General features: G+C 43.2%; 1 long non-coding RNA gene across 2 annotated transcripts; it reads right to left on the bottom strand.

Annotated features, from left to right (window-relative positions):
• Positions 1–9,616: 9,616 nt before the first annotated feature.
• Positions 9,617–16,328, bottom strand: LOC119803214. 2 transcript variants are annotated; one of them, XR_005283614.1, is made up of 2 exons: positions 16,193–16,328; positions 9,617–10,607 (listed from the first exon to the last, which is right to left on the bottom strand). It is a non-coding gene; the product is annotated as an uncharacterized LOC119803214 (long non-coding RNA). The 2 variants fall into 2 exon arrangements; XR_005283615.1 differs by lacking the exon at positions 16,193–16,328 and adding an exon at positions 10,990–11,787.
• Between the last annotated feature and the right edge of the window lie 37 nt (positions 16,329–16,365).

Genomic DNA, 16,365 nt, shown 5'->3' with positions numbered 1-16,365 from the left:
TGGGCTTTCAGTGACACAGCTACCTGAGATATCCCTGATCCTGTATATGTCCCTCACCCATATTCCTGTAATCAACCCCAATAAATTCATTGGTTCATGAAGTCGGACTTTGGCAATATTGTTACTTTGATCTGTTGTCGGTTCCCTGTCTGGGTGACTAGACATTTATTTATCCCTTGCTCCAAATAGCATCACACAAGACAGTGACAGTATGGGTCTAATTGGTCAAATATGTTGCTTGGACTGCATGTGTGACAGACAAGAAGAGCAGATGGGGTCTTGTATCTGTAGAGGTCAGAACTGTCAAAAACAGAAGAAGCAAGTGCCGTAATGCAAGGACGGATAGCTGTGCAAAGAATGAAACTGGATGCTCATCTCTTCCCCTGGACAGTACTCAGCTACAAACGGATCAAGGACCTCAGCATAAGACCCGATCCCCGAGTTGGTTACAGGAGAAAGCAGGGAATATAGAGGCACAGGAAAGGACTTTCAGCCAACCTACTGACAAATGGGACCTTGTGAGATTAAACAGCTTCTGTGTAGCACAGGCCGCCATCACCTCATGAAGAGGCAGAATTGGGGGAATGGAAGGAGAAACCCTTGTCAGCAGTATATCTGACGGAGGTTTAGTGTCCAATATGCAAAAAAAAAAAAAAAAAAAACAAGCCAGGCAGCGGTTGTACACACATTTAATCCCAGCATTTGGGAGGCAGAGGCAGGTGAATCTCATGAATTTGAGGCCCCTTGGTCTTCAGAGTGAATTCCAGGACAGGACAGGGTTACACATAGAAACCCTAATGTTGCAGGATACTTGATCACACTGTGAACCCTTAGATTGCATTATTTATTGGAAAACCCTGACTCTAGCTGTGGTATGGCCCAGCCCTTAGTCCACAAGCTTTCTGTTTATTGCAAACAGGGTTAAATAAAATCAATCATAGGTCAAGAGGTGAAGCAAGCAACTAATTGACAGGAAGTAGCCATAGAGTCAGAAAGATGGATAAAGAGATGCACAGGAAGAAGTAGGGAGGGACTTTGAGTTTGGTGATCCTTTCTGGCTTGGGACAGCAGAAAAGACATCTCTTTCTGGGACATGGGCAAAGGAGAGAGGTCAGCTGGCCACTTTCTCTGCCTCGCTGAGCTAGCAGGTTTCCATCCCAGCATTTGACTCAAGTCTTATTGGTAAAATAGAAGGAGAGAGGCTTAGTTAACACATTTGTCTCCCTATATGGAGGCGGCTGGGCAGCAGCTGTGGCTACACAGTCAGCAGCTGAGGCAGCAATAAAATCAGGTGTAGCAACTGTGCCGCAGATATAACAACAACACCCTAAACACCAAGAAAACAACCCGATTAAAACTTGGGGTATGAAACTAAAAAGTTCTCAAAAATAAAAAATAAAATGACTAACTTTTTTTTTTTTTGCCTTAATGTGCAGTATCCCTAGCCATCAGGGAAATACAAATTAAAACTCCTTTGAGATTTCATTTTCTCACAGACAGAATGATTAAGATTAAAAAAAAATAATAAGTGACAACCAAGTATGAGTTTAATCTCATGGCCTTCAGAAACACAGTTCTATTCACCCTAGACAGCCAGGCATTCTGATACAGCAGCACACAGCAGAGCAAGTGGGTAGAATTGCTTAGGAGAAAAGAGGATTCTAAATTCTCTGAACTGCAGAAAAAAAAGACCAAGATATAAGACCTGGGGCATGATGGAGGACGAGACTCCTGGCCAACTATGGTGGAGGCGGGAGTGCGGGGGACTTCTTACTAAACTCCTTTATCAGGATTATCTGCTAAAATAGGGTTTGATAAGGAAGTATACAGAGAAAGTACCTAGGAGGAAGTTCAAAAGTCTGAAATTTGATCAAGCGAAGAAACTTTGTTACACCCCAGCCTGTGACTCATTGCTTAAATGTTGCTCAAGCATTACAAATCAGAATAAATTCTGGTGGACATTTATTTAATATCGACCAAGAGGTAAGTGCTTATTTATTTATCCTTAGGATTTTAATTCCTTTTAAGCCTAATATTAGTAATATATATATACATCTGTCATTGGTGGCAGAAACTTGCTTGTTCTGGGATTTCTCTTTTGAAGTCATGCCAAAGAATGTAAGAGAACCAGTTAGAAATACGTTTTCTCTATAAATAAGTTTAAACGGGAGTTCCATTACTGAATATTTTATACAGCATAATTAAGTTTAAATAACATTGCATTTACATAAAACATTTATATAATAACATTTATATAAAATGTGACCCACTTCCCCCAGTGAGGCCCTATTTCCTAAAGGTTCCAAAACTTCCCCAAATAGTACAGTTACGGGGCTGGAGAAATGGCTCAGCGGTTAAGAGCACTGCCTGCTCTTCCAAATGTCCTGAGTTCAATTCCCAGCAACCACATGGTAGCTCACAACTATCTGTAACGAGGTCTGATGCCCTCTTCTGGCCTGCAGGCACACACACACTGACAGAATATTGTATACATAATAAATAAATACTAGAAAAATGTACAGTTATATGGGAAACATGTTCAGAACATAAGCCCTCAGGACACACTTCAGAGTTTGGTACTTTTGCTATTATCTGGTTCAATCTTAAGTATAAATACAAATCTATGTGCTTACACACACATACGCCCAACTTCCTGTTGTGTTTTTTGTTTTGAGATATGTCTCACTCTGCAGCCTCAAATGACTAGGAACTTACCATGTGGTCCACGCTGGCCTCACACTCACGAGAATCCTCCTGCCTTATCCTCCTGATACCAGGATTTACAGGTATCAGTCACCATGCCTTGGTAGGTCTGTCCCTGTGACTGTCAGTGTGTATGTGGGTGCATGTGCCTGTGTTCACACAGAACTAGAAGACGCTGTTGGAGTCTTCCTATATCTCGTCGCTTATTCCTTTGAAGCAGGGTCTCTCCTTGAACTGCTACTCATGTTTCCTCAGCTAGGTTGAAAGCCCCAGTGATCCACTGAGCTCCATTCCCTTTGAAACTAGGGTTGTAGTGTGTACAGGATGCCTGGCTTATTGTCTGGGTGCTCAAATTCAAATTCCTGTCCTTTTGATCATGCAGCAAGTGCTCCTAACCATCTCTCCAGTCCCATTATGTTTTTATTTTAATTAACTAATTAATCAAAATGTTGCCACAGGGTCTCTCTGTAGCCCTGGCTGTCAAAGAACTCACAGAGATCCACCTGCCTTTGTCGCACAAGTGTTGGGACTTAAAGTGTGGCCTAGTTAAACTAGTTTTATTTTTTGTTAGTTTTACTCTTTATGATTTTTTTTCGGGGATGATGGTTCAAATTTGGGATACCTTTAATTTGGAAGTTGAAAATACAAAGCTGAGGCTCAAAGAGAAGATATTTGCCTAAAGCTTTTATAGTCTAAGTAGTGGACCCAATGACAGGGTAATAGAGTATTGGCCAAAGGGTCTGTCAGTCATAGTGATGACGAGCAATTCTCAGCCCGTTCATGTCGAGACTCCTGCTCCTTCCTGGAGGGGTGGGGTGGGGGAATGGCAGCACCTTTGCACTGCTCTCCTGGTTGGTGAACTAGCCTCTCAGAGTTGACCCAGTTGGAAGTATATTAATAACCTTCCTAATTCTGAAAATAAGCACACACACATGGGGAGAGTTCATCTTCCACTGTACCATTAGGCTTTGTTGTCTGCTTCTTTTTCAAGCTGGGAGAAACACACAAATCCCATAGCTTAATGTTCTTATTGTAATAGAACTCACGGAATAGTGGGGTAACAATTTATCCACAAATTAAAAACAGTCTGAAAATATATACACATATGTCCGTTCGGATCTTTCTTGTATCTCCGAAGAGACCACCATGTTGACGTTAGCCCAGGCCCAGTCTCCATTGCTAATCTGGACAATGGTATGAGTCTTTCCCTAGAAAAACGCTTATGCACAGATAGGCACTGTATTTCACAACATACACCCTGGGGATGCCTTTCTGGGAAGACCATTTCCTTCAGAGACTGAGCTTTTGCCAGACATTGCAACCAAGTTAAAAGTTAACTTTTGAGACCATTTAAAACTATGTACTCAATCTGTTTCCTCACTGCGGATCCAACTTGTTTAACTGGCCTTTCAGAAAACAACGTAACCAGCCTTGGATGTTTGGACATACCGGGTTTTACAACCTACCAGCTTTTACAACCTAAGCTAAACGCTTAGCTTTAATCTTTAACTATGTATTTACTCTGACATGTCCGGACTCAGAATAGGGTGTGCGGGTGCATGTGTGGTTTTTGCACGTGTGTGTTGTGGTAATCATTTACTGAAAGTGGTCAACAGGTTGAAGACAATCTTAAAGTAAGCAAAAATCCTCCATAAATTTTGGAACCATCATGTGACTCTAGGTTGATCACCTTTTTTGAATCTGTGAGTGCAGTTCTGGGTCAGTACGTGTCAGTCCCTTGTAAAACTCTGTTAAACTTTTTTCTGTGAAAAAATTCCGCATTCTTTCCTCATACTGTGTTTTCTGGGCTGTTCAATAACCACAGAACAAAATTCTTTGTTAGGGCCAGACAGCAAGGCAGACCCCACCTACCATAGATAGGCTTCAGACATAGACACCAGAGAGATGAGAAAGACACACACCACAGACAACAGAGACAGGGGGTGACACCGTGCAAACCGAAATGGAGAAATCAAATTAGTGCTCACTGTTGTTCTAAACTATCCCAAGACAAAGAGTCTTCTTCTTTCTCTAATGTGGCATCAGTACCGTACACTAATTATACTTTGGTTGGTTGGCATCTCTTCATAGGCATCCCCTTGAGACAGGATCTGTCACCAAACCTGGAGCTAGGCTGGCAGATAGTGAACCCCAGTGATCCTCCGCTCGCTGCCCCTAATAGTGCTGGTGTTATAGGTATATACGGTCACGCCTGTTTTTTAACATGGGAACTGAGGATTAAATTTTGTGTAGCAAGCACCCTTTCCTGCTGAACCATATCTCATCCCTTTATTAACTTTAAAGTTAGCATACTAAGTAATGGATTTCATTATGGTCTTTCATAAATATGTCTCTAGACTTTTAACGAAGAGCTTGAATCTAAGCGCTCAAGACCAATGAAACAGCTTTTGTCTAAGAAGATGAAAGTGATACCAACTCAGGGTATTTATTATACTGCTGTGCACTGCGCCCCCGTGTCTGCGTTCGGTGCGCTGGCACCCAGTTACCGAGCTTCGGGCAAGGGGCTGGAGGTTAAAATACACACACACACACACACACACACACACAGAGAGAGAGAGAGAGAGAGAGAGAGAGAGAGAGAGAGAGAGAGAGAGAGAGAGAGAGAGAGAGAGAGAGAGAGAGAGAGAGAGAGAGAGAGAGACGGGTCATCCTTGAATTCCCCAAGAATGCCCCCTTTATTGTGTTCAGAGGCAGATTATATAGAGATAGTCACGCCCCAGCCAAACCCACCAGAAACCACTCTCCTGCAATCAGGAACTCCTGAAGGTCTCGTGCTCAGAGCAGCTGTAGGCACTCAGATCAGGGGATTACAAGAAATTCAGGATCTGGGGTCTCACTGCTCCCAACATTATACTCCATTTTCCTTGTGACTAGTGACAGAAATATGATTATAAAATGCTTTTTTTGTGTAACCTATGCCATATTCAGAGAATGGTGCCAGAGAGTGAAGTGACCAGGGTGCTAAAGAGAAAGAAAACAGTAGTAAAGAGCAGTGAAGGATGGGGAGCTGAAAACATGAGGAGGAAGAGCATACAAGGTCTGGGTGCCAAAAAGGGGCTAGAGCGAATGGGCAAAATTATGGTTTTGACATACTTCTTAATTTCTTTTTTCTCTTTCCTTCTTTCTTCTTCTTCTTGCTTTTTTGTTTGTTTTGTTCTTTTTATTTTGTTTTGTTTTGTTTTGTTTTTTGAGACAGGGTTTCTCTGTAGCTTTGGAGCCTGTCCTGGAATTCACTCTATAGCCCAGGCTGGCCTCGAACTCACAGAGATCCGCCTGCCTCTGCCTCCCGAGTGCTGGGATTAAAGCTGTGTGCAACCACCACCCAGCCCTACTTAGAAACTTTTAAAAGCATCTATTTACTTTTTCTGAACAAGTGTGTTGCCTGCATGTATGTATGTATGTGCACCACATGCATGCATGGGTGTGCTGCCTGGAATCCAAAGAAGCCACAAGATGGCATCAGATCTGTGGCATATTCCTTTTCACTGTATGAATATATGTCGTCGTGATTGATTTAATGAAGAAGATGACCAGCCAATAGCAGAACAGAGTAAATTTAAGCAGAAGAACCAAACTAAGAATGCTGGGAGGAAGAAAGGGCAGAGTTGCAGAAGTCTCGAGCAGACACAGAGAAGATGGGCATGCCGCACTGAGAGAAGGTACCAAGCCACGTGGCAAAGCATAGATAAGAAATAAGGGTTATTTAAATGTAAGAGATGACTAGTCATAAGCCTGAGCTATAGGCTGGGCATTTATAATTAATATTAAGCCTCCATGTGGTTACTTGGGAGCAGCTTGTGGGGCAGACACTTATGCCTACACAGATCCTCTGGAGCTGGAGTTACAGATGGTTGTAAGCCATCATGTAGGTGCTAAAACTAAACCTACTGTGGCATATAGTTTTCCCCTAGGAAATCGGTGTTTGAAAACAGGATGGACACTAGAGAGTGGCTCACAGTTGTCTGTTAACTCCAGTTCCAGAGGTTCTGACTCCTTGGATTCCTCCCTAGAGCATGTGTGTGCATATACACACACAGATAAACATACATACCAACGAAATAAAAATTATATATATGCAAGAACCAGGCGTGTTTGTGGTGGGACACACTTCTAATCTCAACACTGGGGAGGGAGAACTAGGAGTATCACAAGTGTGATGGTTTGAAGGCATTCACGTCTACACAGCAAATTCAAGGTCAGCCTGGGCTACAAGCTGCCCTGCCTTAAAATGTGTGTGTGTGTTGTATATGTTTTTACATTCTTAACAATAAAGGTTATCAAAAAGAGCTTAAAAAACTACACGGGGGAAATTATTTTAGAAATAATAATTTTAAAAACCTTAATACTGCCGGGCGGTGGTGGCGCACGCCTTTAATCCCAGCACTCGGGAGGCAGAGGCAGGCGGATCTCTGTGAGTTCGAGACCAGCCTGGTCTACAAAAGCTAGCTCCAGGACAGGCTCTAAAGCTGCAGAGAAACCCTGTCTCAAAAAACCAAAAAAAAAAAAAAAAAAAAAAAAACACCTTAATACTACCACCTTTATTAACGTGGTTTTTGCATAATTTTTAATTTTTTTGTCTGTATGTGTTGTGTGCACACCTATGGATGTGTATGTTCATGGGACCCAGAGACAGGCATTGGTTATTTTCCCTGATTGCTCTCTACATTATTGTTCAACCACAAGCCTCTCATTGAACCTAGAGATCACAGATTCAACAACTGGCTAGGCTGACAGCGAGCCCTACAGATCTGCCCTTCTCCATCCCCTTATCAATAGACTGCAGGCTTACATCAGTACACCAGGTTTCACGTGGGGGTTAAGGACCAAACTCAGGTCCTAACACTGTGACAATAGTCATTTAAAATAAAGGTGGAGAAGGACAGGATGGCAGATACCTGTCATCCTAGAATTGAAGAGGTAGATAGAAGCAGGAGGATCAGTAGATCACGGTCACCCTTAGCTTCATAGCAAGCTCAAGGCATTCCTGGGCTACATGAAACTAAGTCTCAAAGATATTAATACAAATACCCACTACTAGGAATAATAATAAAGGAGTAAGTTGAATTTAATATCTTAAATCTGAATCTTTTCCATGTAGAAACTTCTCAATTTCCATATTAACCAGATCCAGTTAGGTAACTTGTGTCTACACAAAACCAGAGATTCTCGCCGGGCAATGGAGGCGCACACCTTTAATCCCAGCACTCGGGAGGCAGAGGCAGGTGGAGCTCTGTGAGTTCAAGGCCAGCCTGGTCTACAAGAGCTAGTTCCAGGACAGGATCCAAAGCTACAGAGAAACCCTGTCTCAAAAAAAAAGCCCCCCAAAACAAGCCAAACAAACAAAACAAAAACAAACAAAAAAACAGGGGTTCTCAAATAATATGATTTTTTTGTCATGAATTCAACATAGGAAAAATACATCTATTTTTAGATAGATGGTAGAGGAAGATTACAGGTGCGAGGGGTGGGTGGTAGAAGGTCTGGGAATACAGAGTAGGAAATTTAATATTCTTAAACTCAATTTGCTGCCTTTGTCTGTGCACTCTATTTCAACTTGGGTTAATGAACTGTTAGAGAAACGCTTGTCTGGAATAACAGTTTCTTACACTTTTTGATGATGCTATTTGCCTGGGGATCTTTACATCATCATGTGGCCTATTTGTACACAGTGGCTCTAAAATACATGGAAACGTTTTCTTAAACTGGGTCACAATTTCGGTTGTGCTAAGGTCATTCTAGATAGCAATGCTAGTCTAGGAGCCATCCTTCCTCTGCTCGCACGGTCGCAGGGGCCACTCCTTAGTCACCAGGGCCAAAGCTCATGTCCAGGCAGTGCCTTCACCCCAATCTCTGGCTACCTTTCTCTTTTATTTTGTACTTTCTTTTTCTCCTTTCTTATTCAACTTTTGTTGCTGGGCATCAAGTCTAGGGCATCACGTGTGCTAAGCAACTGCTAGACCTCCCGGCCCCACACCCTTTCCACACTCACTTCTTGGCCTTGCAGCTGTCTGCTTTAATCAGTAATAAAACCGATACTGGGCGGCGTGCAGGTGGCGACGCACGCCTTTAATTCCAGCAATCGGGAGGCAGAAGCAGGTGGATCTCTGTGAGTTCAAGGCCAGCCTGGTCTAAGGAGCGAGTTCCAGGACAGTTAAGACTGTCACACAGAGAAACCCTGTCTTGAAACAACAACAACAATGAAATCCACCACCACCATCGCTACCGCCACCATCACTACCGCCACCATCACTACCGCCACCATCAAAAAACAAGAAACAAAGCAAAAACAAACAACAAAACCCAAACTGAGTTTTTATGGTAGCTGCTGTTCTAGGTGACGAATAAGATTAATGAAATGACAGTCTCAGAGGACAGAAAGACAATGAAAAATACACCTGCAAATGCATAATTTTAGGTGTGGGTTTATGTGCCAAAAGAAAATAATAAAGCAGGGCAGAGGTTAGAGTAAAGAAAGCAGCTGTGATGGTCAGTCAAGGAAGCGCCCACCTCTGAAGGGTGATATCGGAGCAGGGGTCCAAACAACCATGAAGAAGTGGCCCCTGGGTGTATTTGGAAGAAAATGGCTCTGGACAATAGAAAACCTGAGTAAGCAATCCTGTAACAGGAGCATGCGTGCACCCTAGTATAAAGACTCCCGCCTCGAACTCCCCAAAATACCTCATACTCTTATCTCTGGAGACCCTGCTTCCTGGATCCTGCACCCTAGTTTCCTCTAGCTTATATCAAGCTCCCTTCCTCTCATGGTGGCGTACTACAGAAAGTGAGCCAATGCATTTCTTTACAATATTGCCACTTGTGATTGAAGGAGCAGTAGGGAAAAGGAAAACAAAGGAACCCCAGCAATAACCATGCCTTTTTTAAAGCATTCATGTTGTATATATGAATAGGCAAATTTATTTGACACCTCCTGGTCGTATTATTTCAATGTCTCCTAAAATGTGTTCTTGCCGCCCCACCTTCTCTTCCATCTGCCCTCTGCATGAAAGCCAGAGCTGTCTTCATAAATGCCAGCTGAGCTGGGCACTGTGTGGCTCCAACTCTCCAGTGATTCTCATGTGACAGCCTCACGGGGCCTTGGGTACCCACTGCCATCTTTCTGATGTCATCTTATACAATTGGTTCTGCTTTTTGCTACTTGCTGTTTTCCGTACCCAGGCATCCAACACACTGGGGCCATCTGCTCTGGAAACGATTCTGTCATCCTAATCCTCCCCCCACGCCCCCGCAGCTTGGACTTTCCCCCTTCCAGTAGCTGCTCAGACTTGTTCCCTCTTGAGCTCAACCTTGGCCGCACTAGTTAAACTGTGAGTTCCTGGCTACCCCTTCCCCATCATCCAGAAATCCTCATAAATTGCTATTTTCCTTTTCCTATAGCATTTATCATTTCTTATCATAACTTGATGCTGTGTCTTCATCATCCGCCTTCCTCCTTTTAAGTATAAATTCCCTGAGGGCTTAGATGGTTGCATTTTATTTGCGGATACATTACATTCTAAGTCAGAAGAACAATACTTAGCCATGCATAATAAACTGACTGACTACATTAATCAATACACTTATAAAGACCAAAACTGCTTTAAGCCGCTTTCTTCTCTTTACTGGCCATGAGTAGGCATTTATCCACTCCTTAAGGCTTTGCACATTATAAGTACTTAGTAAATTAAGCAAATGATTGGCCTTTCTGCTTAACGCAAAAAAGTTTCTAAATAAATGTGCCCAGGTAAAATACCGAGATACTGGAAAGCTCAAAGGGTTACTCCAGCAGATGCCAGAGCATTTGTTCAGCCTGCACTTGAAAATGGCGATTTGGTTTGCAAGACTGCTTTGGCAAGAGTTTTCAGGACCACGGTTCAGGTATCACACTGTAAAAGAAAAAAATGAATATTAGTTTGAATGGTTTCTGAAGGAAAGACCTGGTGAGGGATTGCAAAACGGCCATTTCAGTTTTCTTTGGCCTACGCATGCAACTTGTTGGTGTCAGGCTTTGATACAATAGTCATAAGATTAAGCAGCTGTCATAATTCTTCTCGATGGTTGCAGTGGCAATCTTAGGTACAGCTGTGTTGCTTCAGGTGCCTCTGCTGTCTTCTTATATAATAATAATAGTAATAATAATAATAATAATAATAATAATAGATGAGTCTGGGAAGATGGCTTAGTGGGTAAAGGTGCTTGCTGTGCCAGCCGAGTGACCCATGTTAGATCCCTGGAACCCATGTAAACATGGATGGAGAGAACTGATACCTGAAAGCTGTCCTGTGATCTGCTCTCCACCCGTGTGACAAGGCACACACATCTCCTCAAGAAGATGAAATTTCAAAAATGATGATCGTGGACGACATCTATTTGGTCAGTTAAAATGCTGCAGTGGTATACTAGATTTGCAATCTTCGCTTTTTCTTTAGGTTTATTTGCTGAGTATGGTGGCACACTACATGCCTTTGATCCCGGCAAAGGCAGAGGTAGGCAGATCTCAATGAGTTGGAGGGCCAGCCTAACCTACATAGTGAGATCCACGTCAGTTCTGTGGTGAGACCCTGTATCAGAAAAAAGTTTATTGTATATGTAGGAGTGTTTTTCCTGCACCTATGTGACTAGTGTCTGCATCCACGTGTGTCCCTAGTGCTCACAGAGGTCAGAGGAAGGTTTTGGATACTCTGGGACTGGGGTTACAAATGGTTGTGCGCTGCTATGTGGGCGGGAGTCAAACCCTGGTCCTCTGTAAGAGCAGCAAGTGGTCTTAACCATCGAGCAGACTCTCTCACCTCAAAATGCTTTATTATGAAAAAGACAAAAATTTAAACAGCCTTGGGGCTAGAGAGATGGCTTAGTAGTTAAGAACGTCTACTGCTCTCTTGGAGGAGCTGGATCCAGTTCCCAGCGCCCGCCTGGTGTCTCATAACCACCAGTTAATCTCTGCTTCAGGGGATGGCATTCCCTTTTCTGGCCTTACTGGGCATGCACACTCAGGCGCACATACCTACCCCCCACATATACACAAAAATAAATCTCTCTAAAACTGATTTCTAAAAATTCAAACTATGTTACCTTAAAAGTTCAATAATTCCTAAATGAATGTCAACACACTTCTTGGTTAACAGGCAGGATCTCTGTTGGTAATACTTTAGCAGGACTTCAAAGAGAATCTTCTTTTGAATATTCAGTCTGGGAGCTTCATTTTTGCTTTGCCATGACTGCTGACGAAGGGTAACAGTGAACTGGTCTTTGAATGGATACCTTGCTCAGCATAGGTACAGGAAGGAGGACCTTGGACCTTCCCCAAAGCAATGTGCCTTACCCTCTCTGAGGATGGGATACGGGTGGGGTGGGAGGGTGTGTGGAGGGGATGAGAGGAGGGTAGGGAGTGGGAACCTGGATTGGTATTTTTTTTAAAAATCTAATAAAAAAAGAAAAAAATATATCTATTTATATATTTGCAGTCATGGCAAAGCAAAAATGAAGTTCCCAGACTGAATATTCAAAAGAAGATTCTCTTTGAAGTCCTACTAAAGTATTACCAACAGAGATCCTGCCTGTTAACCAAGGAGTGCGTTGACATTCATTTAAGAATTATTGAACTTTTAAGGTAACATAGTTTGAATTTTTAGAAATCAAAAACTTGATTTGTATTCTATATTTTGTGTCTTATATATCCAGGGTAGTGAAAAACTTTCTCTGATGAAGAGGGGTCGTGGACGCAAAGCCTTTAAGAATCTATGCTTTAAACATTAGTCTTCCTTGACATCTCTTCTAGTCCCTCTTCCTTCCTGCTGACTGAAGACCCAGATATAGAGCTCATAGCTCCTCTCCAGCACCATAACTGCTTGTACTCTGCCATGCCTCCAGCCATGATGATAGTGGACTAAACCTCTGATCTGTAAGTCAGGCCACGACTGAATGTTTTCCTTCGTAAGAGTTGCTGTGGTCATGCTGTCTCTTCACAGCAATAGAAACCCTAACTACGACACGGCCCCAGTGATCGTGTGTTTCTTCCCGTGATCAGTAGCATTACAAGGACTGAAACGCAAGCAGATGAAGAGGGAACATGAGTGGAATAGCAGATCGCCTGGAGGCATTGCTCCGAGAGAAAAGAAGGACTTTGTAGAATGGACCTATTCACAAAGGTGGTCTCGCATCCCAGATACTAAAATCTGGTATGGAGTCTGTTTCTTCGGGAAGTACAGACAAACCAAACTTCCAGTTTGGCTGGTTATTTTTGTTGTTGTTAAAACAAACTGGACCTATGTCACTCCGTCTGTGTCGCCTGCTGTAATCACTGTGTAGGGCCCAGAAGCAGGGTCAGCACATCTCACACATGCTAAATGGTGAAGTATTTCTGGTGGTTAGGAGTTAATGACGTGCAGAAGGGTTTAGGGCGGCGGCACAATTGTCTGTGGTAGCTTCATAATGGCTGCACCTCACTTTATACTGGTTCACATCCAGACAACACGTACTACCAATCACGGACTGTCGTATGAACTATGGACCTTAAGTGATAATGATGTACCGTGCAGTTCACGTTTGTCAACAAGTGGGACGTGCTGGTACAGCATAGGGTATTGACAGTAGGTATTGTAGTTTGAATATAAAATGTCCCCTTCAGACTCATGTGTGAATTGCTTGTACCTCAAGTGATAAAACTATATTGGGAGGAACTGGGAACTTTTGAATGTAGCTGGAAGCAGTGGGTCACTGCGGGGATGCTTTTGAAGGTTATGCTCCATCCTCGGTCCATTTCTGACTGTGATTCCTGTCCACACAGCCGAACACCAAGACTGGAATCTCTCAAACCATGGTTGAAAGTAAATATTTTCTCCCTTAAGTTATTCTTTTGGGTGTTTTGTTCACATCAATAACAAGACTAACTAATACAGAGGGGAGAGCAGTTAGCAACACATGTGAAAATTCTACTAGATTCGGCGGTGAACCTAAACTGATCTTAAAATTCCATTTAAAAAACTTATTCTCCCTTATATAGTTCTAAAAAACAAAACCCAACAAAACCTTGATCATACCCTCTTTAGACAGCTGGAGAGCAGTTTGTGAGCTCTGGCATTTGGCGGGTAAAGCTTGGTCCCCACTGGGTGTATGAATAAGTCCCTAGTCCTTTCCTTATCAGTCTCTCGTGCTAGAGGATTTTTAAGTAATTTCTTCTTCTGGCTTTTGAAAAGAGAACTTAGGAACTTTGAGCCACAATTTTAAGTATAAGTTTTAATTTAACAAAATTTGTTTGTACACCCATCATTTTCAAAAGAATTGTTAGGCAGTCTATAACAATATGCACACATTGTTTGTTTTATAATGTGCTTATATAATCTTTCTTTTGAGATATAATCATATACCATAAGTTCTTTTAACAAATAATTTTCAATGAACCCAGGGTCTTAGGCCACGAAAATAATATAACCTATTGCTACTGTTCTTTGTTGGTGGCAAAGAACTGGATGTTAAGACTTTATTGCTAAAGATATCTCATGCTTTGAATGTAAGATAGAAACATCAGACTGGAACTGAGAAGGCAGCTTTCTTCCTCTTGGACAGCTTTTGTTGTGCTCGAAGCTGCTGTTTAGGCTTCTAAGGGAGAAAAGGCATCCAAGTCTCACCCAATTGGAGGCTGACTGGTGCACAGCAGAATATAGTGGCATGCTTATTATGTGGATAACCAGCTGCTGTCTGGTTGGAACTGAGGTCCACTTTGTAGGAAGGGGAAATTCATGTCTGGTCCTGTACACTTGGTCAAAAGTCCATGTCTGGGGGAAGGTATAGCACTTGGGCATGGTACTAATGTTACTTTGCTAAATGGGCACGGCGTAACATTCAAGTTACCTTCTAAATAGTTATGCCCATAGGCTAAGGCTGCTCTCAGTTTTGGGCACTGAAGCTCCATTTTATTGTGGACAGTGGTTCCTACAGAGACTCACCTCAGAGTGCTGAGAATAAGTAACTGAGTTCGCCCCCCCCCCCCCGCCTTAACAGGACGTCTACATCACCCCTGTCCCTGAAGGCTCAGGATACATCATAGAGGCGGGAAAGAAAGAATGTAAGGGTCAGGAGTACATTGGAGTGTTACCTTCCAGAATGACATGGTTGTGTTCATGAGCTTAGCTGTGGCTACCCTCATAAGATCTGCAAAGGATTAGGCTTGCCAGCAAGGATCCCGTCAAACTGTCCAATTCAATGTTTCTTAGTGCATTGTTAATGTTGGACAAAGGATTAGGCTTGCCAGCAAGGATCCCGTCAAACTGTCCAATTCAATGTTTCTTAGTGCATTGTTAATGTTGGACAATCACCGCTGTCATCTAATCCCAGACCATTTTATTCCTCCAAAAAGAGACTCAAGTTTAATAGTGATACACTAGTTCCCCCTACCCCAGTAAGTTGTGAACAACAACAAAAAGAATAGATAAGAAAAGAAGTTAAAAGATACAGAACATTATTTCTAGATATTTTGGGTGTAGAATATAAGAATCCAAGCCTTTCCTTCCGTGACTATGGAAAATTAGAAGCAGTATTGCCAACATATAACAAGATATACGATGCTCATGACAAAATGACAGAAATAAAAGTCCATTGCTCTGGGGTTGGAAGGCGAGAGCTCAGTTAGTGAGATGCTTATCTCCTAAACCACGAAGGACCTGAGTGAGCTTAATCTCCCGAACCTACATAAAAAGCCAGGTGGGAACTAATTTCAGAGCTGGGGAGATCTAGAGAGGCAAAGCTCCATGTTCTATTTAGAGACCCTGTCTGGAAAAATAAAAGAAAAAAAAAAAAAAGAAGGCCAGCTGCTGAGGAACAACACCTAAGGCTAACTTCTAGCCTCGAGCATGCCTGGCATCAGTACATACAGTTGTACCCATACAAACGTGTAAATGCACCTGGGCAGCACGCACACACGCACGCGCTCCATCATCAAATTCTTCTTGTAATAGAAGCTGTCCTAGTACCCATCTTAGCCATTTTAGCCTGAAACACAGACAGAGCAGAAGCAGGGGAGACCGAGGGCCAGCACGAGGGTGGTAGGACTACCGAGGGGCTACCTAAATGGGTAGCGGGGAGCCTGAGAGGCTTGTGAGCAGGGAGGCCCAGGTATGTTTTCTGAGCAATGCGCCTCTTCCATGAAGCAAGTAGGATAAATAGTCCTTGTTGCTTTAATTGTGGAGCAGGGGCACTGGGGTAGTCTGAGAACTTCGTAGAAATGCAGAATATCCGATCCCACTTCTGCATCAGAATCAGCATTTCAACACGGCCCCGTGTGAGAAGCCTGGCTTTCCTAGGTTCGAAGGGCTCTTTACAAAAGAGAGAAGCCTGAGTCCTAAATACCCAGTCCCTAGACCTACAAGGACACAGGTGGCCAGGGAAACGGGAAACGGGCGGAGCCCCAGAACCAGAGCAGCAGAGTCCAACCAACCAGCCGTTTGTCACCCATCTTCATTATACATTTGGGTACCTGTCCTCGTTTTCTTGGAGAATCCCTTTCTACGGCTCCGGAAACTCGGTCAGCTTAGCCTGGGCCCGGGAAAAGCTCGTCCTGCCGGCGACGTCTTCGGAACCAGACTCAAAGGCAAAGCGGACGCTCAGGCTCCGCCCCTGGCCCTGGAGCCCCGCCCCCACCGCCCCGCT

Source organism: Arvicola amphibius, chromosome 17 (genome assembly GCF_903992535.2).
Source record: "Arvicola amphibius chromosome 17, mArvAmp1.2, whole genome shotgun sequence".
Lineage (NCBI taxonomy): Eukaryota > Metazoa > Chordata > Mammalia > Rodentia > Cricetidae > Arvicola > Arvicola amphibius.
This window is presented reverse-complemented; position numbering and strand designations above follow the sequence as displayed.